This window comes from Carcharodon carcharias, chromosome 3, assembly GCF_017639515.1.
Source record: "Carcharodon carcharias isolate sCarCar2 chromosome 3, sCarCar2.pri, whole genome shotgun sequence".
Taxonomy (NCBI): domain Eukaryota; kingdom Metazoa; phylum Chordata; class Chondrichthyes; order Lamniformes; family Lamnidae; genus Carcharodon; species Carcharodon carcharias.
The window spans coordinates 126686980-126714346 of NC_054469.1; the positions used below are offsets into that span (position 1 = coordinate 126686980).

At 42.6% G+C, this 27367-nt stretch overlaps 1 protein-coding gene across 2 annotated transcripts in view; it reads right to left on the reverse strand.

Moving 5' to 3' along the window:
• Positions 1 to 27367, reverse strand: part of agmo (alkylglycerol monooxygenase) — a 487986-nt gene that overhangs the window by 262618 nt on the left and 198001 nt on the right. The gene's annotated exons all lie outside the window — the stretch shown is intronic.

The window sequence follows — 27367 nt, forward strand, 5'->3', positions numbered from 1 at the left end:
CCCTGAGAGCCACCTTTTCTTAGAAAATGGGCTGGAGACTATGGTCCTAAACCTCTGTTGTATTACCTTATCGTCAGCCAAAGGTGAAATGAGATGTTCAAGTAATTCGGGGTGATTGATAATAAACTCATTTTTTTTGTTCTTTCCTGTAGGGTAATTGCATCCTATTGCACTGTATTTCAGATCAAGGGCTCATTGCAAGGGAAGCAAGGTTCAGGCTTTTACCTTCTGGTTCTGTATTGAACCATGGGGACTGATTAAAATGAGGAGGGGGCTGCACACAGTACTTTGTGAGTTCCTCCATTTCCTTTAATACTCACAACAATCACCAAGATCAAAAATCTGAGAGGTTAGCTAAAAGATACAATTTGCCATTTTGTTATTGTCCACTGAACACAGTAAGAAGAACTTATTAAATATTATATGTAAAGGGCGTGGTTACTGTTATAAAGATAACACAGCAGCCATTTTGTGCACAGAAAAGTTAGCAAGTGACATAACGGACTAATTAATCATATTTTGAGGGATGAATGAGGTCACTAGAACTCTAGCTTTCATCGAATTATGGCATGAGATACAGATCATTCAGCTCAGCTCACAAACAGGCCGATGAGGGATTTAGTTTTGTATCATTCAAAAGGTATTTGATGAAATATCAATAAAATAGACTTGCTATCAAAATTAAAGTCCTCAGAATTAAAGGAACACTAGCAGCTTGGAGGCAAAATTGGCTAGTAGGCAGAAAGCAGAGAGCAGTAGTGACAAATTGCTTTGTAGACTGTGGAGGAAGTATTTCAGAGGGGTTCCCAAGTTTTAAGACCACTAGTCTTTTTGATATATATCAGTGACTTGGACTTGAGTATATGAGGCATAATTTCAAAGTTTGTAAATGAAATTCAGAAATGTAGTAAACAATAAGGAAGACAGTAACAGACTTCAGAAAGACATAAACAGACTAGTAAAATGGGCAGATGCATGGCAGGTGAAGTTTAACACAGATAAATGTGAAATGATAGATGAGCAGCCGCAATATAAATTAAATAGTACAATTTTAAAGGGGATGCAGGAACAGACAGTCATGGGGGTGTATGTACACAAATCTTTGAAGATGGAAAGACAGGTTGAGAAGGCTGTTAAAAGGCATGTGGAATCCTTGGCTCTACTAAAAGAGGAATTGAGTACAAAAACAAATACAATACAAAATGCATTACAAAATACAAGAATGCAATAAAGTATAAAATGCAAAATGCCTTTCTAACTACTGGCTTAGCCTCAGCCAGAGTACTGTGTTCATTTCTGGGCATCACATATTAGGAAGGATGAGGGGGAAGGAGTGTGGGGTTGAGGTATGGCCATGGGAGGGTGGGGGGGGAGGGGTGCAGGGGGTAAGGGGAGATGGTTAGAGGAGATTTACCATAATGGAACCAGGGATGAGGAACTTCAGTTATGTGGAGACACTGGGGAAGCTGGGCTTATTCTTCTTAAAGTAGAGAAGGTTAAGAGGAGGCTTGATTGAAGGGTTAAAAATTATGAATCCTGATAGGGTAAGTAAAGAGAAACTTTATTGGCAGAACAGTTGGTAACTAGAGGAAAGCATATTAAAGATTTGTGAGAAAATAGGCAGAGACGACCTGAGGAAATAAAAATTTACACAGCGAGTTATGATGATCTAGAATGAATTGACTGAAAGGGTGGTGGGAATACATTCAATATTCAAAACAGAATTGGATAAATAATGGAAGTGAAAACATTTACAGGGCTATGGGGAAAGAGCAGGAGAGTGAGACTAATTGGATTGTTCTAGAACTCAGTGCATGGCATAGATGCAGCACAGACCCAACGGCTCAAATGGTCTCCTTCTGTGCTGCATCATTCTATGACTTTATGATCTCAATTAGAGAATGAGATATTAAAGTGAATCTCCAACAATGCAGCACTCTGACAATACTACACATTACCCATTCAAGAATAGTGACGACAGTTCATAAGACAATTTGTTGGCCTTGAAGCATTTCAAAGATCTGGAGGTTTTGGAAGTTGCCTTATGAATTCAAATTCTTTCTCTCTCAAGTGTCAGCCGAGATTTTATGCTCGGGTCCTGTGGGAAACCTGGGGGCTGGTGGACGGTGGTGTGGAATAGCAAGAATGGGAATGTTTCAGTGCGACAATGGAAAATTGGAAAAGAAGTATCATTTCCCAGCACTAACATTCTTCATAGAGATGAGTAAAAAGTATTCAAACAAAATACATTTTAACATTTGAATAGATTTTTCTTCACTCTGCAGATATATATACACTATTAAAATTTGTATAGGTTGAATTCCTGAAATCTGGTAATTTGAGGGAGTTTAAGTTACTGAACATTACCCACAGTGTGGCAACTCCCCAGGATTGGCTGCAAGAGATATAGAAGTTCTTTAGCAGAATATTTCTTTCGTTAGAACAAAATGATGTGGCCTCAAAATCTCAGATAATACAAACTCCACTGACTTAGAAAATGAGAATAAAGTCAATTTTCCCAGCAAAAGAAAATAAAACAAATCTAATTCAGAGCAATTAAGAGAAGAAATGTGAGAACCAAAGGAAGTTTTTGAGCCTGGGAAACTGAGGTTTTTTTCCAGCATTTGGAAATTGTGTCTGCATATTTTGCAATGTTAATCAGACCCAATCAGCAAGCCTGGATCAAACATCTCAGAAATTGATTTAACTATGTGAGTAGTTGGACATTGTTCATGTTAGCAGTTTTCAACCTCACCTCCAGAGAAAGAAAAAGAGCTTTCTGCAGCAGACCGAGGTCCAAATGGGATTTTCAGTTTGTCAGCCCTTTTCATTTTTAAACTTTAAAATGGTGTTGGTTGATTTATGGGGCATTATGGCTTTGAATCACAGGAAATAACTTCTGTGATGTAAGGCTTGTTTTATTTGCTGTCTAATGGCATGTGACTATCAGAGCTCCACAGGAAAGAGAACCTAATGCGATTGAGAGCTGGACTTGTGTGTGTTAAATTCTGCCAAAGGCTTTAAAGTTTTAACTAAGCTGCTAGGATCATTAAAGTGAGACTGGGGCCACTTTCACCAGCAGCTTTTATAACTGTTTTCAGTTTGAAAATGTCCTTTTAAATCCAATAATTCTATGATCTGATTTATTATTGAAGTCACAATATTCCCTTACCTTTATTCCCACAGTCCAAGCGTGCAGTTAGCTGAAGGGAGGGAACATATTTTCTTAAATGAAAGCAAAATACTGCAGGTGCTGGAGAACTGAAATAAAAAGACGAAGTGCTGGAAAAACACAGCAGGTCTGGCAGCATCCGTGGAGAGAGAAACAGAGTTAATGTTTCGTGCCCAATATTATCCTTCTTCAGAACTTCTTCTTTGAGTACTTTTATTTAAAAGTTAAATGGACTGAATGAGAAGAAACTACTGTGGTTTTTATGTTTAACAAAACTGTAGACACATTTACGAAAATTTCCCCTGATCAAAATTTAAAGTGACCAGTCGCTTTTTACTCTCTATTTGGGCATTCATCACACTTCTAACCATCTCTTCTGCCCTGCTCCCATAAAAATGAAATCATGTAAACCTCTTAGAATGATCTCTTGGTTGAACCTTGATGATTCTTGTTTCTTGCTCACCTTCTGCTCAGATAATGTAACCTCAGAATACTGAAGCTATTATAATGCTGAGCTGTTCAATATCAAATATATACTTAATGTTAAATATCTACTTAGATGTTGGTATAATTCTACAAGGTGTCCTTTGTCTAAGTTCACCCAATAGTTTCTGCATTCGCAGGTCAACTTCCACCATTTCCGACAACTACCTGGCACCATCATTAAATTTGCTTCTCCACCCGCCTTCTCCCTGCTTTCTGAAAGGACAGTCCCTTCTAACATAGCCGTATTCATTCTTCTTCATTCATTTCCAGCTGGCCTTACTGTGAAACCATAGCAAATTCAACACTGTTCCATTCATCACACATGTGCATTCCCTACTTTACGCAGTCTGTGGGACTCAAATGCTCCCTCCATGTGAACAGCAAGCTACATGTGGTTCAAATTGGAAGTAATTTTTAGGCCACTTTTAAGCTAATTCACCTAACTTTCAGCGAATCATGTCAACATAGCTAGAAACAACCATCTTAGGTACAGCACGTGACCTAGAAGACATCTTAGAATGGATTTTTGCATTTCTATGGTTCAACAAAAACAGTATGTACTCTTAATATTTAATGTATTTAGTTGTAGAAACAGTGTAGAGGTATGTGTGCCTATAAGTGTGATAATGTACTGAAACGCATGCCAGAAGAAACAGATTAATTGAGAGCAATGTTTCTTGGCAGTAAGCCAAGGAATTAACCCATTCAGCCAAGCTGACACTGAATATTCACACTTATAAGTTTATAAGTATTATTTCAAATTTTTATGTTTTACACTTAAGATGGAATAGTTTCTTAAAACCTATTTAGATATGTATGGTTATTTTCTTGTAAGCTTAGTGACCTGACCATAAAATAAAGAGTTTGAATATGTTAAGACAAATACTGCAAGCTAAAGCAAATGACCCTTCATTTCAATGCCCAAATTGACAACAACAGATAAGTACAACTGGCAAAGGACTCAGTCCTTGATTAACAATAATCATTAATTCTATTATAAGGATTGACTTTAAATTCACACAACTTTATTTTAAATATGTTTGTGAAAAAGTATTTTGCAGTAAAGATAGTTTTAAATACATAGGCAAAATGGTAGCAAAGAGCTGACAGCAAGACATTTATGCTTAGATAAAAGGACAGTGAACACCCTCAATGCAGGAGGCTTGGCTGAAAGCCCAGACAGCTATTAGAATGTGAAGACACATTGTTGAATGACACCTCAAGCTCACTGATCTCTGCTGTCAATTTTCACAATGTTTGTTTACACAAGTTAAATGGTTTCAAGGGTTTGTGGTTTTAGAGACTTCAAAGGGCTGGATGATTGACATTTGTATTAGCTTGTAGTCGAGAATTTTTTCAATCATAGGAGAAAATTATCAATTAATTATTTTTTATTAAAGCTTTTTTTTTTACACACACAACTTTACACTACAGCGCTCATTGGTTCTAGAAAGTGTTCACTGGATCAATGGGCATGGATGTGCCATAGCTTGGCATAGGGGGCAAGAGGGGCCATAGGGGGAGGGTGTTAAGGGCAGAGCTTGGCATAGGGAGCATGAGGGGGACCTTTTGAACTTACCTTTCAACAGGGTTCACAAATCCTCAAAGAGGCTGTGAACCATGCTTCTTTAAAAATCTGCTCCAACTCCAAGAAAATTGTGGAGAAGTAGACATGCCTATCATTGCGATGGAGACAGCCAGGTCAGGAGTGTCAGGTGCACATTTTTGACAGGAACCAGCCCACACCCTTTAAGGGCACTTCTGAAAATCAGAGAGCCAGGGAATGGGGTTGGTAATCCTAGAATTGGGGCCTGCTCACCATTTTGAAAATGTTGCCGTGTCAATCTGACTCACTGAAAATCCAGGTCATGTTCCATGTACTAAAACTGAGAGAATTAATTTGTGTGGGCATATGATTATTATACATTTAGACTTAACTAATTCTACATTATAACCTTGTACAAATTCATACTGCTCTTTTAATAAAACTTTTTAAAAGTTACTATCTGAAGGGTATTGTCTTATCCTGTGTGTCTAAGTCTCATTCGAATGAGGGAGTTAAAACAAATTACTGGTGAATTGAGTTGATTCCAATTGGGCACCCATCCAAAAATCCTTACAAGCAACAATATCTTGCATTGACATAGTGCTACCTTTAGCATAGCAAAATTTGCCAAGGTGCTTAAAAAGAGCATTATCAAGAAAAAAATAAAGAAAATTAACATCGAGCCACAGGGGAAGATTTCAGGGCAGATAACCAAAATCTTGGTCAATGAGGAAGGTTTTGAGGAATGTTTTATGAGAGAGAGGTGGAAAGGTTTAGGAGATGGATTCCTGAGCTTAGGGCCAAAGTGGCTAAAAATGCAACTGCCAATGGTGGAGCAATTAAAATTGGGGATGTGCAAGATGCCTACAGTGGGGCACAGGGGAACCAATTGGTGATGTCACACATATGCTGATAAGTTAAAGCAGTTGCTGGGAGAGTCATAGGGACAGTGGTGAGGGAAACAGAGTTTGTGGTGGTAACAAGCAGAATAGTTTTTGTTATCCTAATATAGTATTTAGTTGGAGGAACTTTCAGTTCATCCATTACTGGATGTTGGATAGTGCATGAAATTCTACAGCGAGGCAGCAGCCCAAACTCCCAGCTTAAAAGTCAGGGGCGAGCCTCCCTCTGCATGGTGGGGAAACCCAAAGCCTATTTCATAGCTATCAGGCCATTATTGGCTCAGAGTGAGACTTTTGCTCTCATCTGGGAGGAAATCCTGCCTCTGAGAGCTGCCAGCACATCAAATGGTCAGCTGCTCACTAGGGCCAGCAACACCACTTGGAAGTGGTGGTCATTTCTGGAATTGCAGCCAGTCCCAACACTGATTGTTGTTAGAGCAGGATAATAATGTTGTGAAGGGGGTGTTCGCTGAGGCCAGCTAGACAGGCCCTGACAATGGGGATGGGGAGCTGGGATTGGGAGGACAGAGCCAAGGAACATGCAGGGCAGGCAGTAACATGGAGTGGGCCTCCATTGGGCACAGAGTGCCCGAACAGGGGATCACCTCTCAAGCCTGCAATGAGGCTGCCAGAACTCACCTCCACTGCAGGAGGACACCCTTAAGTGGTCATTAATTGGCCACTTAAAGGCCTCAACTGACCTGAAGGTGAATGGGTCACCTAATGCAACCCCTCACACTGCTGCCAAATTTTACCCTGCCCTTTCTTGCTGCCTTCCAGTTTGCTCCTGGGGTGTGTTAAATTCCACCCAGTGCAGGGGTCAAGAAAGCTGTATTCTACTGTATTCTACTCTTTGTTCATTGTGCAATCTTCTCTATATTATTAATTCATTGAATACCCTGGGCTGGATTTTTACTTAGCTGACCCACCTGGATTGGGTGGCTCAGAAAGGTGTGAGGAACCTGGCACTTCAGATTTTCTGCATGTGTGTAAGAGAGAAGGGAGTAAATGTGATGAACCTAAAGAGATATCTACAAGAAGGTGTCTCGATTGAAAGTGTAAAGGTGAGCAATCAGGATAAATGTGAATAAATGTACACAGCTCCATGTGTCGCATGCAACTTTGGCAATCAAGTAAAATTTAGATGTTGGCATGTTTGCTTTAGTAGGTTATTATATTTGACTTGAGTTGATCCAAGACCAACTAATCTGTCTACCTGATTTACCATTAGATTAGACGAAGAAAGTATAAAAAGACAGTTCAGAACATTTATTACTATTCAACATAATAGCTGGTCATTCCAATACACTCATGCAGTTCCTCAAAATGCTACAGTTAAGGTACTTAATATTCAAGCAAGCTTCGCATAAAGCCATAAAAATGTGGAGTCTAAAATACAAAGGTCATAATACATACTTAATCAATTCATATATGGGTGAAATCATACTGTGCAAGGTTAAATTCCACTGCCTAACTTATGAAAAGTGTTCTTAAAATGTCAACAATCAAGGACTTGAAATGCCAAAAGTATACAGTTGATGCCACTTTGAGCTATGGGAGGTGATGGCATCATGGTAATGTCACTGGAGTAGTAATCCAAAGGCCCAGGCTAATGCTCTGGGGACATGGGTTCAAATCCCACCATAACAGCTGGTGGAATTTGAATTCTGTTAATAAATCTGGAATATAAAGTCTTAGTAATGGTGACCACGAAATTACCATCTGGTTTGTTAATGACCTTTAGGAAAGGAAATCTGCTGTCCTTATCTGGTCTGGCATATGTGTGACTCCAGACCCCACATGATTGGCTCTTAACTGCCCTCTGAAATGGCCTAGCAAGCCACTCAGGGAAGGGCAACAAATGCTGGGCTTGCCAGTAATGCACTAAACATCTCATGAAAGAACAAAGAAAAAAAGGCCACCCCTGTTGCTGATTCCTCTCAATGGTGAACTTAATGTGGTCATTTACATGTCAAGAAAGGACATCTGTGATTTCAGTAATGAGGCAATAAATCACAGCCTGTGATCCTTGACAAGTCCCATGCTAGCTGTTAGAAGAACCCAATAAAAAAAAAAATTCTGACTCATCAGATTTTTTTGGCAGTTTAAAATAGCAGTCTTGCTCAGATGTAGCACTGGAGAGGTACAGCAGGATACTGTCAGTGTACATGTGGAACCCTATCCTATTTCTGTACATGATGTCACCAAAGGGCAGCATGCCGATAAGGAAAAGGATGAGACAAGAATTCCCTATGAATTCCTGAGGTGACAGTGGAGGGAAATATGCCATGATTGAATAGTTAAACATAAGAACATAAGAAATAGGAGCAGGAGAAGGCCATCCGGTAGGTTGAGCCGACTCCACCATTCAATATGATCATTGCTGAGGTTGGGCTTCAACTCCACTTTCCCACCCACTCCCCATTTCCCTTAGTTCCCTGAGAGACCAAGAACTGGGTTCTCTTGGGAACGCAATTTGCAGGCCAGGCCATTTTGCGGCTTGCAAACTGTATTCCCAACTGACATGCAACTTTGCCCAGGAATTTTGTCTTTCCCCATATGGCTCAGGTTCACAATGCAGCTTGCGAGCTGTGAACCAATGTGAAAGGAATGCGGGAATGCCCACATTCGATTTTCAGCGATTGCAGCTTGGCTCCTAACATTGTTTAAAGGCCCCTAAACCTCAACTCTTACCCCTTCACACCCTCACCTCCCCCCTGCTACCCCATGCACCCTCCATGCACCCCATGTATCTTCCATAGCCACTTACCCAGTATCCGCTATGTACAATATCTATGCAATATCAATGTGAAATATTTTACATTCCATGGGAAAAAAAACCTTTTAACATTTAATAAAAGCCTCCATCAAGCACACTTTCAATTATACTGAGAAGAAATGCATTTTGCCTTGGGAAGAAAGAACCTTGCAATACATGTAACCCTATTAGTTTGTGTAAACAAATGAGAAACCACATCAAAGGCCCACTCTGCTATTACAACCTCTTAAAATTGTCATTCATTCTCAGATGAATGGAACACCTACTGAGCTGAAACCCATTTGCACTTGAAACTCAGTCAAGAATTCATAATGGCCATAGCTTTCAAATAATAGTTCTCTCTAAGATGGAAAGAACAGAAGGTTCTCATTTCAATTTCAAAGCATAATGTCTGTAAATCAACAGAAGCAGGTGGTTAGTTTATTTTCAAGTGCTAAATCAGTTTTTTTTTATCAGCCAGAGCTGTCATTCCATCTAAATCAAACTACAAAAGATGACAAGAACAGGCCGACAGGACATTTTGTAACATTTTTCACAGCATCATGATACTTTCCCCATTGGAAAAGCACTGTAATGCATGTGAACAATTATACAATGCTAGTCTTTGCAGGACATATCCTTATGATGAATAACTGCATTAAAAACACATCTACATTTTAATATAGCACCTAATAGTGACATCAGAAGGTGTGAAAGGGTTTTACACTTGCCTTTGTCACGCTCATGTCATATGCCCTTGAATGTATGATGACAATGGAGCTCTTTGCTTTTAAAAATGCAACATGGAATATGGGCAATTTACCTTGATCCAATATGGTGTCCAGGGGATCAGATGGCTTCTGAGGATTTCTGTACAGATAGGGACTTATCATGTCTCTGGAAAGTTATTAAGATGTAAATGTCTGTGTGGAGGACCTATTCTTGGAGAGACATTAAGGATGCAAGATCACTTGTCAAATTTATAGCTACTATTGTCCTGATATTTACAGAAACTCAAAAAAATGGTCACCCCAGACTCGCTGTCTGCAAACTCAAAGCCTAAGAAAGCGGGATGTGATTAAGAACATGTGAGTTGTTTCTGGTTATGCTGTTAATAATCTTGCGTGCATGCTTCATCTCTAGAACTCACCTTTTCTTGTATATACATATCTGTGCGTTTGATGGAGTTGGCATTTCATAGTGTTTGCATTTCAGGTGTAAAAATAAAAGCTTGTTCTTTCTTTTGAATTCAACTTGATTGAAAATAGGCTGAAAAGTGGTGATAAAAAAGAGTCTGGGAAGAGTGTCTTACAGTCAGCATCACGGTGAAGCTGCCAGGGCAGAGTGTCCTGCAGTCAGCATCGCAGTGAAGCAGTCTGAGAGGAGTGTCCTGCAGTCAGCATCATGGTGAAGAAGTCTGGAAGAGTATCCTGCAGTCAGTTCTTGTTGAAAATAACAAAGTGACATCACAAGACAGCGCAAGACAGCGGTGGAGAGATCAGAACCAGCATGAGTGCAGGGAAGCTTCAAAAAGTGAAATCAGCACAAAGGTGAGAGCTGATTCGTGAGTAGTGGGTAAGTTTTTTTCTTCAGTTTAAAATAGATTAAGCTAAGGAAAGGTAAGAGTTCTAACTTTTATTTGAAGAACATAAATAATTTAATGTTTTTCACTGTATTTAACTTAAAGTAAAGGTTTTTTCAACTAGAGGCATGGCAGGGCAGCTCAGTCCAGTATTACGTATCGCCTGCAACATGTGGGAAGCCCTAGATGCTCCTTGCGCTCTGACCGACCACGTGTGCAGGAAGTGCCACCAGCTGTAGCTACTTGAGCTCTGAGTTTCAGAGCTTGAGCGGCAGCTGAAGACGCTGAGGTGCATCTGCAAGGCTGAGTGTTTTGTGGATAGCACGTTTTTAGACGTGGTCACCCCACAGCTATTGGAAGTGCAGACAGAGAGGGAGTGGGTGACCATCAGTCAGAAGAAAGGTGTCAGGCAGGTAGTCAGGAAATCCCCAGAGTGCATCTCGCTCAAGAACTGTTTTTCTGTGTTGGAAAACGGTGAGAGTGACGGTTTTCTGGGGAGTGCAGTCTCGTTCATGGCACTGTGAATGGCTCAGCTGTACAGTGGGGGGAGAAAAAAGAGGGAAAGGGCAATAGTGGCAGGTGACTTGATAGTAAGGGGAAGAGAAAGGTGTTTCTGTGGCCGTAGGCGTGACTCCAGGATGGTATGTTGCCTCCCTGGTGCTAGGGTCAAGGATGTCACTGAACAGCTGCAGGGCATTCTAAAGGGGGAGGGCAAACAGACAGAAATCATGGTACATATTGGTACCAATGACATAGGTAGAAAGAGGGATGAGATCCTGCAAACAGAATTTAGGGAGCTAGGAAGCAGATTAAAAAACAGGACCTCAAAGGTAATAATCTTTGGATTACTTCCGCTGCCACGCACTAGTGAGTATAGAAATAGCAGATTAGTCTAGATGAATGCGTGGCTGGACAGATGGTGCAGGAGGGAGGGCTTTAGACTTCTGGGACATTGGGATCACATTTCTGGGGGTGGTGGGACCTGTGCAAGGTGGATGGATTGCACCTGAACCAGGAAGGGACCAACATCCTTACGGAGAGGTTTGCTATTGCTGTTGGGGAGGGTTTAAACTAACTTGGCAGGGAGATGGGATTCTGATAGGAGGTTCAGCAGGGGGAGATGCACAGTCAAAATTAGAAGAGAGAAGAAGTGAGTCTGGAAGGCATAGAAATTATAGGCCAGTTAAGGCACAAGGGAGTTTGGCAAGGTTAGAAAGTATTTATTTTATTGCAAGGCATCTGACGAATAAGGCAGATGAATTGAGGGCACAAATTAACACATGGAAGTATGATGTCATTGCTGTCACAGAGACATGGTTGAGAGAGGGGGCAGGATTGGCAGCTCAATATTCTAGGATAGTGGGTCTTCAAGTGATACAGGGAAGGAGGGAAAAGAGGAGGGGGCATTGCAATATTGAGCAAGGAATCAATTACAGCAGTAAGGAGGAGTGACATCTTAGAAGGCTCCTCAAATGAAGCCATATGGGTAGAACTTAAAAACAAAAAAAGAGCAATCAGATTGCTGGGAGTGTACCATAGACCCCCAAACAGCCAGAGAGAAATAGAAGAGCAGATATGTAGGCAAATTTTGGAGAAGTGTAAAGGTAGTAATAATGGGGATTTCAACTTCCCCAACATTAACTGGGTTAGTCATAGTGTGATAGGTTTAGAGGAAGCAGAATTCTTGAAGTGCATCCAGGAGAGCTTTTTAAGCTAGTACATAGAAGGTCCTATAAGAGAAGGGGAGGTCCTGGACTTAATTTTATGGAATGAAGCCGGGCAAGTGGTAGAGGTACCTTGGGAGAGCATTTTGCAGATAGTGATCATAACTCCGTTAGATTCAAGGTTGTTATGGAAAAGGACAAGGATGGGCCAGAAACAAGAGTTCTAAATTGGGGGAAGGCCAATTTTAGTAAGATCAAGATATGATTTGACCAAAGTAGACTGGGAGCAGCTACTTTTAGGCAAATCTGTGTCACAGCAATGGGACTCATTCAAGGAGTAAATAGGGAGAATACAGGGCCAACATTCTCCAGTAAAGGTGAAGGGTGGGACCAATAAATCCAGGGAACCCTGGATGTCAAGGGATATACAGGATTGGATAAAGAGAAAAGGGGGGACTTATGGTGGATACCGAGAGCTCAAAACAGTTGAAGCCCTCAAGGAGTATAGAATGTGTAGGGGGGGGTGGTGAATCTTAAAAAGGAAATTAGAAGAGCAAAAAGAGGGCATGAAAAATCATTGACAGGTAAAATAGCGGAAAATATAAAGTTATTTTACAAGTACATTAAAGGCAGGTTTTCCCCCTTCACGGGGGTTGTGCGGGAGCGGGCGCAAGTGGGCATGAAAGAGCGCACAGATCTCCCTAAGGCAAAGTGCTGCCTCAGGGAGATCGGCTCAGGTTTCAAACAGTCAATAAAGATGAGAGAAAAAGTTACTGACATGACCCCTTGTCATATTGTCACATGAGCTGGGACATATCAATTTCCTTTATTTAGACATTTCATACAAGTTTTCATACCCTCATGAAACCTCATCCCACCAATGGATGAGGTTTCATGTTTTTTCAGAAGGGCTCCTAGCCCGCCCGCCAACCTTAAGGTTGGACGGGAAGATCCATTGATTAATTTATTAATGGCCTTAAGTGGCCGTTGACAGGTTGGCGCCTGCCGACCTGAAAATGTAAATGACAAGGGGTGACATTGGGACCCCCGTCCGACGTCACCCTGCATCATTTTACGTGCGGCGAATGAGCCCTGCCCCCCACTTGCCGACCAGAAGATGCAGCCCTAAGAGTAAGAGGATAACTAGGGAAAGAGTAGGGCCCATTAAGGACCATAGTGGTAATGTGTGTGGAGCTGGAAGATGTAGGTAGGGTTCTAAAGGAATATTTTGTGTCGGTGTTCACAAGTGAGAGGGACGATGTGGGCATGGAAATCAGGCAGAAGGACTGTGATATAATTAAAGAAATTAGCAAAGAAAGGGAGGAAATGGGCTGGCAGGCTTAAAATTAGATAAATTTCCAGGCCCGGATGAAACGTATCCTAGGCTATTGAGTGAGGCAAGGGAGGAGATAGCAGGGGCACTGGCAATAATTTTCAATACCTCTCTAGCCACAGGAGAGGTGCCAGAGGACTGGAGGACAGCCAATGTGGTACCATTATTCAAGAAGGGAGGAAGGGATAAACCAGGGAACTACAGGCTAGTCAGTCTCACCTCAGCGGTGGGGAAACTATTGGAAGAAATTCTGAGGGACAGAATTAATCTACACTTGGAGAGGCAGGGATTAATCAATGGGAGGTCATGTCTGACCAATTTGATTTATTTTTTGAAGAGATGACCAGATGTGCAGATGAAGGCAATGCATTTGACATAGTCTACTTGGACTTCAGCAAGGCTTTTGATAAGGTCCTGCATGGGAGACTGATAACGAAGGTAAGAGCCCATGGGATCCAAGGCAATTTGGCAAATTGGATCCAGAATTGGCTGAGTGGCAGGAAGCAGAGGGTGATGGTCGAGGGGTGTATTTGTGACTGGATGCCTGTGTCCAGTGAGGTTCCACAGGGATTGGTATTGGGCCCCTTGCTGTTTGTGGTATATATAAACAATTTAGACTTGAATGTAGGAGGGTTGATCAGTAAGTTCGTGGATGACATGAAAATTGGTGGGGTGGTAACTAGTGAGGAGGATAGCCTTAGATTACAGGAGGATATAGACAGGCTGGTTAGATGGGCTGATCAGTGGCAAATGGAATTTAATCCAGATAAATGTGAGGTGATGCACTTGGGCAGGACAAACAAGGCACAGGAATACACGATGAATGGTAGGATATTGGGAAGTACCAAGGATCAGAGGGGCATTGGTGTGCATGTCCACCGCTCCCTTAAGGTAGCGGGACAGGTAGATAAGGTGGTTAAGAAGGACATGGGATACTTGCATTTATTAGCTGAGGCATAGAGTATAAGAGCAGGGGGGTTATGCTGGAATTGTATAAAATGCTGGTTAGGTCACAGCTAGAATATTGCGTGCGGTTCTGGAGTCCGCATTATAGGAAGGATGTGAATGCACCAGAGAGAGTGCAGAGGAGATTTACCAGGATGTTGCCTGGGCTGGAGAGTTTTAGTTATGAGGAGAGATTGGATAGACTGGGTTTATTTTCCTTGGAGCAGAGGAGATTGAGGGGGGGCATGATTGAGGTGTATAAAATTATGAGGGACATAGATAGGGTAGGCAGGAAGGAACTTTTACTCTTGGTGGAGGGATCAATAACTATGGGGCATAAATCCAAGGTAAGGGGCAGGAGGTTTAGAGGGGATGTGAGGAAGATTTTTTTCACCCAGGGGGTGGTGGGAATCTGGAACTCACTGCCTGAAAGGGTGGTAGAAGTAGAAACCCTCATAACATTTAAGAAGTATTTGGATGTCATTTGCTTTTGTCATGGCGTATAAGGCTATGGGCCTAGTGCTGGAAAATGGGATTAGAATAGTTAGGTACTTGTTTGACCAGCGCAGACTCGATGGGCCGAAGAGCCTTTTTCTGTGCTATAGACCTCTATGACTCTATGACTTACGAAAGCCAGTTATGTACTTATTCTTTAAAGTCACAACACTCAAAAGGTTTAAAACACTCCTCCAAATATATATCTTGTTGCAGTCACGAAGAAGTGAGGAAAAGTTCTCCTACCATCTCTCCTCACCCATAACACCTTTCAGAGTGCTCATGACTCCTCAGCAAGCCTTCTATTTTCTTCATGAACTCTCAAATCCGGTGTGCTTTTAATGGGCTTCCAAAACCCTGCACGAAAATGGTGTGCGGGAAGAAATCTGATTATGGTCTCCCATGTAAAATGGGGAACCCGATCTCAGTGGGGGAAGGTGTGAGTTTTGCACTCTAGGCATTCCTGAACCACCAAAAGGCCAGAAGAAAATTGTATGAGTTTGAGAATGTGGACGAAAATTGGATTTCCTCCAAAAAAAATCTAATTTTGGGCATTCGCTTCCACACCCAGATGAAAATCTGTCTATTTCAGCCTTAAATATGTTCAACGATGGTGCATTCAAACACTTTAAGAAAAGAAATTTCTCCTCATCTCAGTCCTAAATGATCGAACCTTTATCCTGAAACTGTGGCCCTTGTTCTAGATTCCCTAGCCAGGGGAAACAAGACACAATATCTAACCTGTCAAGCCCCTCATAATCTTGAATGTTTCAATGAGATCAGCTCTCATTCTTCTAAACTCCAGAGAACATAGATCCAATTTGCACAGTCTGCTTTCATAGGATAAACTTCTCAACCCAGGAAATAACAGAATCAGAGGAGGCTAGTTCCACTGAGCTGGGTATTGAAAGAGGGCTGTTGAGGACAATGGTTTGGTCAACTGTGTTAAAGGTTGCAGAGACATTGAGAAGGATGGAGGAACATTGGTATTAAACCAGTGGTGGCAGGAAGAGGCATTTAAGGCGATGGGCTCTCTGCACTGCACCTTTGTGATTAAATGCACATACCCTACCTCTCAGACCGCTCCCAGGGGCAAGGCATGAAATTCTGCCCAATTTGCCTGAAGGAAGTCTTGAGAAAGTTTGCATGCCTCATTGTAATAACAAGCATTAGCCTACATTAGATAACTTCATTGCCAGAAGCACTTTAGGTAAAACTTTTTAACTACCGTTACGTCTAATGTAGATATTATTTCATCCCAGCATGAATCTATCACATGCACAAGCTCTAATGATAAGAAATTAGTCTCCTTAAGATAGTAGACCTGATATTAATCTCAAGGTATGTACGGTGCAGTGCATGGAATTTTTATATATCTCCCAATTTCCAACCCACCTGTCCTGATGGGTTAAAAGTCTCCCCTTAGTCTCTGCAGCTACTGTGGAAGCCACATAGTGTTGTGCATTACTAAACAGGACAGTAAATAGATCTGAAATCAAATAAAATGTTATTCTTTCAGGCTTCCATATGAAAGCCTGAAAGAACAAAACTGACTAGTGGCCTCCTTTATGAACATAATTAGCAAATCTTGGTTTATTTCCTTACATTAATAATAGCAAAATCAACCCCTGTATATTCAAGCTGTGACACTTTCACCTACTACATGCAATAGATTTCACAATATAGTAAGTTTTGGATTTAATCATGCACTTGATTCCTAGTGTAGCTATTATGGGCAGGATTTTGCTTTCGGCGAGCGAGGGGCGGGGCCCACTCACCGACACGTAAAGTGATGCGTGGTGACATCGGGCGAAACTCCCGACATCACTGCGCCCCATTCAAATTTTCAGGTAGGCGGGAGATCAGCAAATTCAGCCAATTGAGGCTATTGACAGAGTAATTAAACTGATTAATGGATCTGCCATCCAACCTTAAGGTTGGCGGGCAGGCCAGGAGCCCTGGCAGGCATTAGAAAAAGCATGAAACCTCAACCACAGGCGGGATGAGGTTTCATGTAGGTTTAAAAAATGTAATTAAAGTTTTTTAAAAAGTTATGGACATGTCCCAACTCATGTGATCGTGTCACATGAGGGGACATGTCAGGGATTTTTGCTATTTTTAATCATTTGTACAGTAGAGCCAATCTCTCTGAGGCAGCACTAGCCTCAGGGATATGAGTGCGCTCTTCTGTGTGCATGCGCGAAAGAGCGTACTCTCGGGTTTGGGGATTCTCCCCCACCGCCCGCACAGGGAGCACATAGCGCTTCCTGGCGAACATCACACTGGGCTGACCTTAATTGGCCCACCCAAATAAACTGGTGGCACGCCCCCAATCGAGGGCGCCATTTGGAGGCGCGCACGCACACTTCAACTTCCCCGCACCCCACCCCCCCGCCCCCCCCCCCAACGGGAGGAAAATCCTGCCCCATGAAAAGTATATTAAATTCTGTTTATCTGGCTTAAGAACAATCTAAAATGCTTACCATTTTGCCTACCAGAGGAAAGCCTTACTACTTCAGTAATTTTATAAGGATGGAGAAAGTGCATTCTTTGATGTTCCATGATTATGAAATTGCTGACACAAGCTACAAAGAACCTTCAATGAGTATCCAAGCTAGAATATAAATGTGCAAACTCTGATGAAACTTCCTCATGAAAGCACTTTGAAGTTTGTCAGGGAGGTAAAAATGTACAGGTTAAAGACATGTCTCCCACTTTATAAACATTTACTTCCCATCATAAATTGTGCATAATACAACTTTGCAGAAAATGGTACCCAGCTGTATAAATATCATATTCACACTGTTCTTCACTTCTCCATCATTGTCATTTCCAGTACTGCACAAATCTCATTCAGGCACACGAAGCAAGGCAATTATGTCACTCAAGAGTGAACTCTGTCTCAGGCACTTGGAGGGCCTATCTGGAACTCCAAAAGAAGTTTCAAGACTTAAAGAGCACAGAGCAAGACATGAATATAACTGAAGCATGAACAGAGGAAATGCAGGTATATGAAAGAAAGCAATTATTGTTAAAGACAAATGTACAGTATGCTATACCGACAAAGTAACAACAACTAATGTATTAAAATGCGAGGACTGTATGAATAACATTACTCATACACATGCTATGATGAATTTCCACAGGCAAAATCATCAGCTTAATCCTCTTTGCTATTAAGTTTAAAACAAACATTCCACAGACTGGAGAAATCAACCTGGAACTTGCATGGCTCTACAACATTTAAGTAATTCATTTTACAGGAAGAAGCTACCAGTAACTTATCTGGCAAGTAGAATTTAGAGAGCAGTGAATCAGTTGTCCATGAGTGGAACAGAAGGCCTAGCCACCAGTGTGACTGAATTGGTGAGGGGGGGTGCAGAAATTCCTGTGAATCAACAGCTTTTAGAGTGTTCCTCCATGAGTGAAATTTTACGGCTGGGTGCATTTGAGGTGGCGTGAGCATGTAAAATAGAAAGGATATCTAGCCCACCGCCTTCCTGCCCACCCCCGAGCTGTCTCCCATAATACAGTGGGTGGATAAGGCATCGGCAGGCCTACCCACCCTTAGGCCCATTGAGGCCCTTAATTGGCCAATTACGGCTCATTTAAGGGCCTAATTCTGCCTCTGCCCCCATAATACAGTGGATGGTGGAAGGCAGAAGAAAGAGCCGGCCAACTTTTTCACCAATTTTGGTGAAAAGATGGAAAAGAAGGTAGGAGGGCATACCTTTTGGGGCAGACAGGTGGTTGGGGCCCTTTGCAAATCAGGGGTACCCTTTCCCAAGATGCTATTCCCCCTTTGTGCCTCCCCTTCCCCCCAGGCTGCCAAATCCCAACCCCCCCACCCCCTTCCCCCTCCCTAAGGTTTCCAATCCCTCCCTGCCCAAAAAGCCCTGAGTAACCTTAGTCTGGTATCCCTGACACTTCTTCCCAGGGAGTCCCTTGTAGTAGCGGTCATTACTCACTCAATCAGATTGACGAGCAGCTCTCAAGGGTGGGACTCCCTATCCCTGAGAGGTGGAAGTCCCACACTCACCTCATTAAGGCCACCTCCAGTTTATTATCCAGCTCCATGTATTTAAAAAGGTGCCGCATTTCTGATACTAAATCTATTTCACCACCACTGCAGCAACTAGTAATTGCTGTTTCCGGAGCTTTCACAAGTCTATTCTAAAAAAGCCTGTACAGTAGAATTGTATCTTGTGCATTTACCAATGATGCTTGGGTGAACACGCTGTAGGAGGTGTAGACAAGGAGGGAAGCCTTCTTCGGAGCAGAAAAGCACCCAACAGAGGAAGCAGGCATGCAAGCTGCCTGAAAAGAAATTAAGGAATAGGTTTTTTGATGTCTGGGTGGATGCCAAGGGAAGTGCACTCAACACAACCAACATGACTACTTTAGTTGGGTCTGTTTTCAAAAGGAGGCTGTTACAGCAACGGTTGTTCAATCATTTGCCAATATTCACACTACATTGGCAGATGGTCTCAGTAGCATGAGGGAGACCAACATCCTTTTTTTATTTCCCTTGTTCAGAGGGCAGTTAAAAGTCAACCACATTGCTGTGGGTCTGGAGTCACATGGAGGCCAGGCCAAGTAAGGACAGCAGATTTCCTTCTCTATGGGTTTTTATGATAATTGGCAATGGTTTCATGGTCATCATTGAACTTGCAATTCCAGATTTTTACTGAACTCAAATTTCACCATCTGCCATGGCAGGATTTGAACCCAAGTCCCCAGGGCATTCCCTAGGTCTCTAAATTACTAGCCCAGTGACAATGCCACTATGCCACCACCTCCCCAAGCAGGCATTATAAGTCCACAAGTAATGTCCTGGAGCACTAACTGTAGTGATGTCAGATCATTTGTGCACAGACACGCACATTGCCTGGATAGTGGTGACACTGGCAATGCTGCATGGTGGCCATAATAACTGTCCTTGTAACTCCATGTTGGACTTTGAGCTCACTAATACTCATTTTTAATTTGACCATCGTTGCAGAATACTACTGAAGCTCACCAATAATAAGGGAAGGTGAAACTTTCTCCCCGCTATTTTGTACCATTTTTTGTTACGTATTTTTGGGTGGTAGGAATCCTCAGGGCAGCAATAAACAAAAACATGCAATTTCTTGACACTTTCCCTCAATAATGCGCCACTTTTTAATTCATTTCTCTCTTTATTACAATGAGTAATTATTGGAAAGTCATATGCTTATTAAATAATAGAAATAGACTGGTAAAATGTGCTAACAGTCCTGTCAATAACTGATGCACAGTTCTACCCAGAAAATGTGAAAGTGTTTTTATCACTACATATTGATATCTCACCTCTAGACCAGGAAGGAAACTGGCACTTTATTCCTCTTGATAATGAATGTATTTCCATCCCAACCCCACAGAGAAAAATCAGTGGTTGAACTGCAGAACAGACTTGAAGACAAGTAGCACCATTTCCTATCTTCACTAAATCAGCAGTTTAATGCCAATGCTATATGTGTGATAATGATCATTACTGTCAAGAATGTGATACAGTGCTTGTGTTCCGCCCTTTTACTGTCCATTTCTGTCTTGGGGATCATCTTATATAGCTCAAGTGCCAGTCTACTTAAAATGTGATGGGTCAATTAGCCTGGTTGGAATCAGCAAATTAAGTAAGAGTGATGTGCTCAATATTGCCATGCTAATGCAGTGCTTGTTTGATGGATTTATCTTGCTGGAGAGCTTCCAGCAAGAAAGCTGGAACTTTTATTTAAAGATGAGTCTCTGCATATTTTCTTTGCACACTATGAGGATTGTATTCAGTGCCTCACTAGCAAGAGCAGAAAGGGGTAGTCATGATGTTGGCAAACAAGGTGTCTTGTTAAATCCTGAAGTTCTGCTACACAATGAGTTGCATCAGGGAATTGCATTTGGGAATGATATTTTCCCAAGAAGGCTGTGATCCAGCACAGATCAGTGACAGAGCTGTGGTATCTCCTTCAGAAAGATCTATGGACAACAAGTTATAACCTTATGGCACTACAGGGGCTGCCAAAGTCCTCCACATTTTCCATTTTTTGCTTTGGACTCCTTTGAGTGACATCAGCAGTGTTAGCCCACTTATTGTCCACATACGTTTCAAGAAAGCCTCAGATTTATTATTTATGGGGTCAATGATTTCATCATTTTTTCCTTAACCAAGAGAGACAAAATTCCAGAGCCTCCAGTAGTCATCAACTGAACCGCTGCTGTCATTCAAGCCTTCTTGAAAAGAGAATTTTAAAATATATATATTTCGTCAGACTCTTATTATAGAACAACTGCCACAAAATTATTCAGGTTAATACCTGCCTTTCTTATCTTATCTTTATCTTAAAGTAATCACCAGTGTACCTTTCTTTGAAGGGAATGAAGAGGCAAATGATGGCTCCTGCAAAGCCAAGGTTATGGAGCTACAGTTCAGGACAGCAATCAAGGACAGAAACAAACACAACAAACTCCCTGCCACAACCAGCATTATTATGGAAGATAGGGCTGCACGCTGAAGCAGTGCATTGCACAGCCTTACAATACCACCACCATACCCACCAGCCCTCTCTAACTAGAGTATCTAGGTTACATATCATTTTCAGCATGCTCCATAACTTTCCTTAAACAAAGGATCCTGAACATGCTGGTTGATGACGAGGCAGGTAATGCCATGCAAACTAGGAGGTTGAAAATGTCATCAAGGAATTAACAGCAATACTGCCAAGAAGAATCATGCACCAGTTATTAATTCTTGTCACCTTCCAATGCCTTTCAAAAAAGCCTAAAATCTATATTTTCTTCTTTTAAAACTACATCAGGAGTAAATGACACCTGTGAGGTAAAATCATCTCGTCCCACACTGGTACTCCGAGTTCTTCAAGGAAAACATATTGTTATTTACCACAGGATTCCCACTACATTCTAAGTAACAAAAAATAATTACTCAGCACAATCCTCACATCAACAGCAAAGCATTTGCCCTGTGCAGCTTGTGAATGTTGGCAGCTTAAGTTCACTCAGCCCTGTGGAAGGACTAAGTGTGCTTTCTAATTGGCTAAAAGAATAAACAAAACTTGCATTTACATCGTGCCTTTCATAATTTAGAAGATATCAATAAAAGCAAAATACTGTAGATGCTGGAAATCTGAAAAAACCCCGAAAATACTGGAATACGCAGCAGGTCTGAGAGCACATGTGAAGAGAGAAAAACAGAGTTAACAGGTTGGATTTTACAACCCACCATTCTTCCCCCATCCCCGCCAGGCATGTTTTCTATGGGGCGGGGAGGCACATAAAATATGATGTGTGGGTAGTGCACTAACATCCCGCCCATTCCCGACCTGGCCCCGATTATACAGTGGATGAGTAAAGCGCCCACTAGCCTGCCCACTGTTAGGCCTATTGGAGACCATAAGTGACTATTAAAGGCCATTTAAGGATCTCAATCCACTTGGACTGCCATAATATGCTGGGCTGCCCCCAAAAAGGGGCCAAAGAAAAATGCCACCAAGAAACACGGCAAAGGTGAGAAGAAGCGCAAGAAAAGCAGGAAGGAGAGCTACAGCATCTACATCTACAAGGTGCTGAAGCAGGTCCACCCGGACACCGGCATTTCCTCTTCAGCCATGAGTGTCATCAACTCGTTCGTCAACGACATCTTCGAGCGCATCGCCTGCGAGGATTCCCGCCTGATCCGCTACAGCAAACGGTACACCATCTCCTCCCGGGAGATCCAGACCACCATCCGCCTCCTGTTGCCGGGGGAACTGGCCAAACACGCCGTCTCCGAGGGCACCAAGGCGGTCACTAAATATACCAGCTGCAAATAGAGCTTCTTGACAGATCTATTTAAAATTCATAATATGCTGGGCAGTGGAATAGTGTGGGGAGAGTGGGAAGGCCATTTTATCACCAAAATTGGTGAAGGAGCAGGAAGGAAGGTGGGGTACATTTTTTGGGGGAGTGCCCTATGCATATCGGGGGCACCCTCCTCTAACGTTGTACCCCCCTTCCCTTTGTGCTTTCCTGCTTGGCCTCCAAAGTACCCCCCACCCCACTCCACCCCCCTTCCGAGGACACCTTATCCCCCCTCCTACCCAAAAAGCCCAGGAATTAACTGGGTCTGGCGTCCATGGAACTCCTTTGTGAGCCTGCTTGCTGGCCCAGCAATGCCCAGCAACTGAATTTTGGTGTTGCTGGGACTGCAAGAGCTGCTGCTCAATCTGATTGGCCTGCAGCTCTTAAGGGTCAGACTTCCTTCCACTGAGGGGTGGAAGTCCCACTCTCTGCTTGTTAAGGCCATCTGCAGTGTAATATTGCCAAAATGACAAAATGGCTGGCAAGTCGACAGGAAGCGGAAGACTGGTTGCTAAAATCAAGTGGCAGGAGGTTGCCGGGATGCTTGGGAATGATCTCTGGCACAAGGTAAATGTTCCTTTGGAATCCCTGTCAGGCAGGAAGAGTAAAGACTGGGAATGAGAGGTATTCTTGGTCTTCTTGGCCAACAAGGAAACTGAAAAAGAAATTAGGTTTTTTTTTGTTAAAAATATTTAACTTGCTGGGTACTTCTGGCCATGGGAGGTTTTTAAAGTCACCACTACCTCCTATCTCAAGTCTCAGTTTAGAATAGCACATATATTAGAACCCAATATGCACAATATCTTGAGTCACTCCCAGGTGCCTTAGATTTCCGAAGGGCCATTACACCTGCAGGGATGGCTGCTTGGAGATAAGGAGTACCCACTGAAACACTGGCAGATGACAATGGTGCATCGCCCTCAGAGTCATTCCAAGGAGAGGTATAACACTGCTCACAGCTCCACATGGTCCCTAATTGACAATTGGGATTCTGAAGATGCACTTAAGGTGTTTGGACCATTCAGGTGGTGCATCATAGTACACTCCCAATAGAGTTTCATACATCACTGCTGTGTGTTGGGCCCTTCACAACCTGGCTGCAAAGAGGGGATTCCTTGCTAGAGGGTGAAATGGAGAAACATAGAAACATAGAAAATAGGAGCAGGTATAGGCCATTCAGCCCTTCGAGCCTGCTCAGCCATTCATCATGATCATGGCTGATCATCCAACTTGATAGCCTGCTCCCGCTTTCTCCCCATACCCTTTGATACCTTTTGCCCCAAGAGCTATATCTAACTCCTTCTTGAAAGCATACAATGTTTTGGACTCAACTACTTTCTGTGGTAACAAATTCCACAGGCTCACCACCCTCTGGGTGAAGAAATTTCTCCACATCTCAGTCCTAAATGGTCTATCACATATCCGCAGGCTGTGACCCCTGGTTCTGGACTCCCCCACCATCGGGAACATCCTTCCCGCATCTACCCTGTCTAGTCCTGTTAGAATTTTATGGGTTTCTATGAGATCCCCTCCCCCCCATTCTTCTGAACTCCAGCGAATATAATCCTAATCGACTCAATCTCTCCTCATATGTCAGTCCCGCCATCCCAGGAATCAGTCGGGTAAACCTTCGCTGCACTCCCTCTACAGTAAGTACATCCTTCCTCAGATAAGGGGACCAAAACTGCACACAATATTCGAGATGTGGTCTCACCAAGGCCCTGTACAATTGCAGCAAGACATCCCTGCTCCTGTACTCGAATCCTCTGGCTATGAAGGCCAACATATCATTTGCCTTCTTTACCACCTGCTGCACCTGCATGCGTACCTTCAGTGATTGGTGTATGAGGACACCCAGGTCTCGTTGCACATTCCCCTCTCTCAATTTATAAGCACTCAGGTAATAATCTGCCTTCCTGTTTTTGCTACCAAAATGGATAACCTCACATTTATCCACATTATACTGCATCTGTCATACATTTGCACATTCACTCAGCTTGTCCAAATCACACTGAAGCATCTCTGCATCCTCCTCACAGCTCACCCTCCCACACAGCTTTGAGTCATCTGCAAATTTGGAGATATTACATTTAATTCCCTCATCTAAATCATTAATATATATTGTGAATAACTGGGGTCTGAACACCGATCCTTGCGGTACCCCACTAGTCACTGCCTGCCATTCGGAAAAAGACCCGTTTATTCCTACTCCTTGTTTCCTGTCTGCCAATCAGTTTTCTATCCATCTCAATACACTACCCCCAATCCCATGCGCTTTAATTTTACATGCCAATCTCTTATGTGGGACTTTGTCGAAAGCCTTCTGAAAGTCCAAATAAACCACATCCACTGGCTCCCCCTCATCAACTCTACTAGTTGCATCCTCAAAAAATTCCAGTAGATTTGTCAAGCATGATTTCCCTTTCATAAATCCATGCTGACTCTGTCCGATTCTGCCACTGTTTTCCACGTGCTCAGCTACTAAATCTTTTATAATGGACTCTAGAATTTTTCCCACTACCGACGTCAGGCTGACTGGTCTATAATTTCCTGTTTTCTCTCTGCCTCCCTTTTTAAATAGTCGGGTTACATTAGCTACCCTCCAATCTGTAGGAACTGTTCCAGAGTCTATAGAATCTCAGAAGATGACCACCAATGCATCCACTATTTCTAGGGCCACTTCCTTAAGTACTCTGGGATGTAGATTATCAGGCCCCGGGGATTTATCAGCCTTCAATCCCATCAATTTCCCCAACACCATTTCCCAACTAATACTGATTTCTTTCAGTTCCTCCCTCTCACTGAACTCTGTGTTCCCCAACATTTCTGGTGTTATTTGTGTCCTCCTTTGTGAAGACAGAACCAAAGTATGTATTTAGATGGTCAGTCATTTCTTTGTTCCCCATTATAAATTCCTCTGTTTCTGACTGTAAGGGACCTACATTTGCCTTCACCAATCTTTTTCTCTTCACATACCTATAGAACCTTTTACAGTCAGTTTTTATGTTCCCTGCAAGCTTACTCACATACTCTATTTTCCCCTTCTTAATCAATCCCTTGGTCCTCCTTTGCTGAATTCTCAAGTGCTCCCAATCCTCAGGTCTGTTGTTTTTTCTGGCCAATTTGTATGCCTCTTCCTTGGATCTAATACTTTCTCTAATTTTCCTTGTAAGCCATGGTTTGGCCACCTTTCCTGTTTTACTTTTGCGCCAGATAGGAATAAACAATTGTTGCAGTTCACCCATGCGCTCTTTGAATGTTTGCCATTGTCTATCCACCATCATCCCTTTAAGTAACATTTCCCAATCCATCATAGCCAACTCACGCCTCATACCATCGTAGTTTATTTTATTAAGATTTAGGACCCAAGTCACAGAATCAACTATGTCACTTTCCATCTTGATGAAGAATCCTACTATATTATGGTCGTTCATCCCCAAGGATGGACTCTAGGGGCCACGCACAACTAGATTGCCAATTATTCCTTTCTTATTACATAATACACAGTCGAGGATGGCCTGTTCACTCATTGGTTCCTCAATGTATTGGTCCAGAAAAACATCCCATATACACTGCAGGAATTCCTCCTCTACGGTTTGTTACTAATTTGATTCGGATGAGAGCTCTTCCGAGGATGAAGATCAGGAGGCCCAAGAACCACAAGAGGGTGAGGAGGGTCAGTTTGAATGTGACAACACCACAAAGGCAACAAGACCTGCCCATGACATATTAATTGCTGCCAGATTCCAGGAGGAATAAAGTTAAGGCAAAATGAGATGGCCACATCTTGGCCCTGAATGCCAATCCATTTCATTGAACGGGATCTTCAAACTGTCACATCGAGAGCTAGTTCAGCATTCATACTTGCAAATTCTAGCCTCATAATTCACCAGGCTATGATCTCTAAGGAGGTCAGCAGTGCCCTCTATATATGCTCACTCTGGGAAGCAAGAGTCCACTCAACAACGATAACACTGCAAAAATTTACTTGAAGCAGATATTGCCACGTAAATGAGAAAATACAGTGGCCAGTAAGATGAGGACATGGTTGGGGATCTCCTGCTCCCATCCACGTCTCGTCCTTTGGCACTACCAGTGAGGAGACACAATGGCCGGTAATCCCTCAAGACTGCTGACCTGTCTTCACACAATGGTGTTTCATGAGGAAGAAGGGTTACAAGCACTTTAATCACACAACTGCAATAAAAAATTTAATGCATCTCCTTGATATCACACAAGACTGCAGAAACTATCTTCAGTGAGGTTGACATCACATGAATGCAAAGCTCACAGAAGGAGATGATCGCTAAGTGGGTGGAAGGCTAAATCCTGAAATAAGAGATTTCAAGTGTACATAATTACAACACCTTCAGTTGACCAAGCCATTCACATAAACATCAAAAGTGCAATATCTTGACAGAGGTAGCATGCCTTTGACCCAAAAGTCAATTCGATATTTCTTCATTTTCCTAACCCTACCATTACGCCTGGATGCAGCCTCGACATCCGCAGCCTGCTGACTGCTACATCCTGATGTCTGTGATGACCTTGGCAGATGTCCTTTGGTGGCCCAAGGCCTGGAGGGCCCCAGCCTGGCCCCAGTCCTGATCAGGGC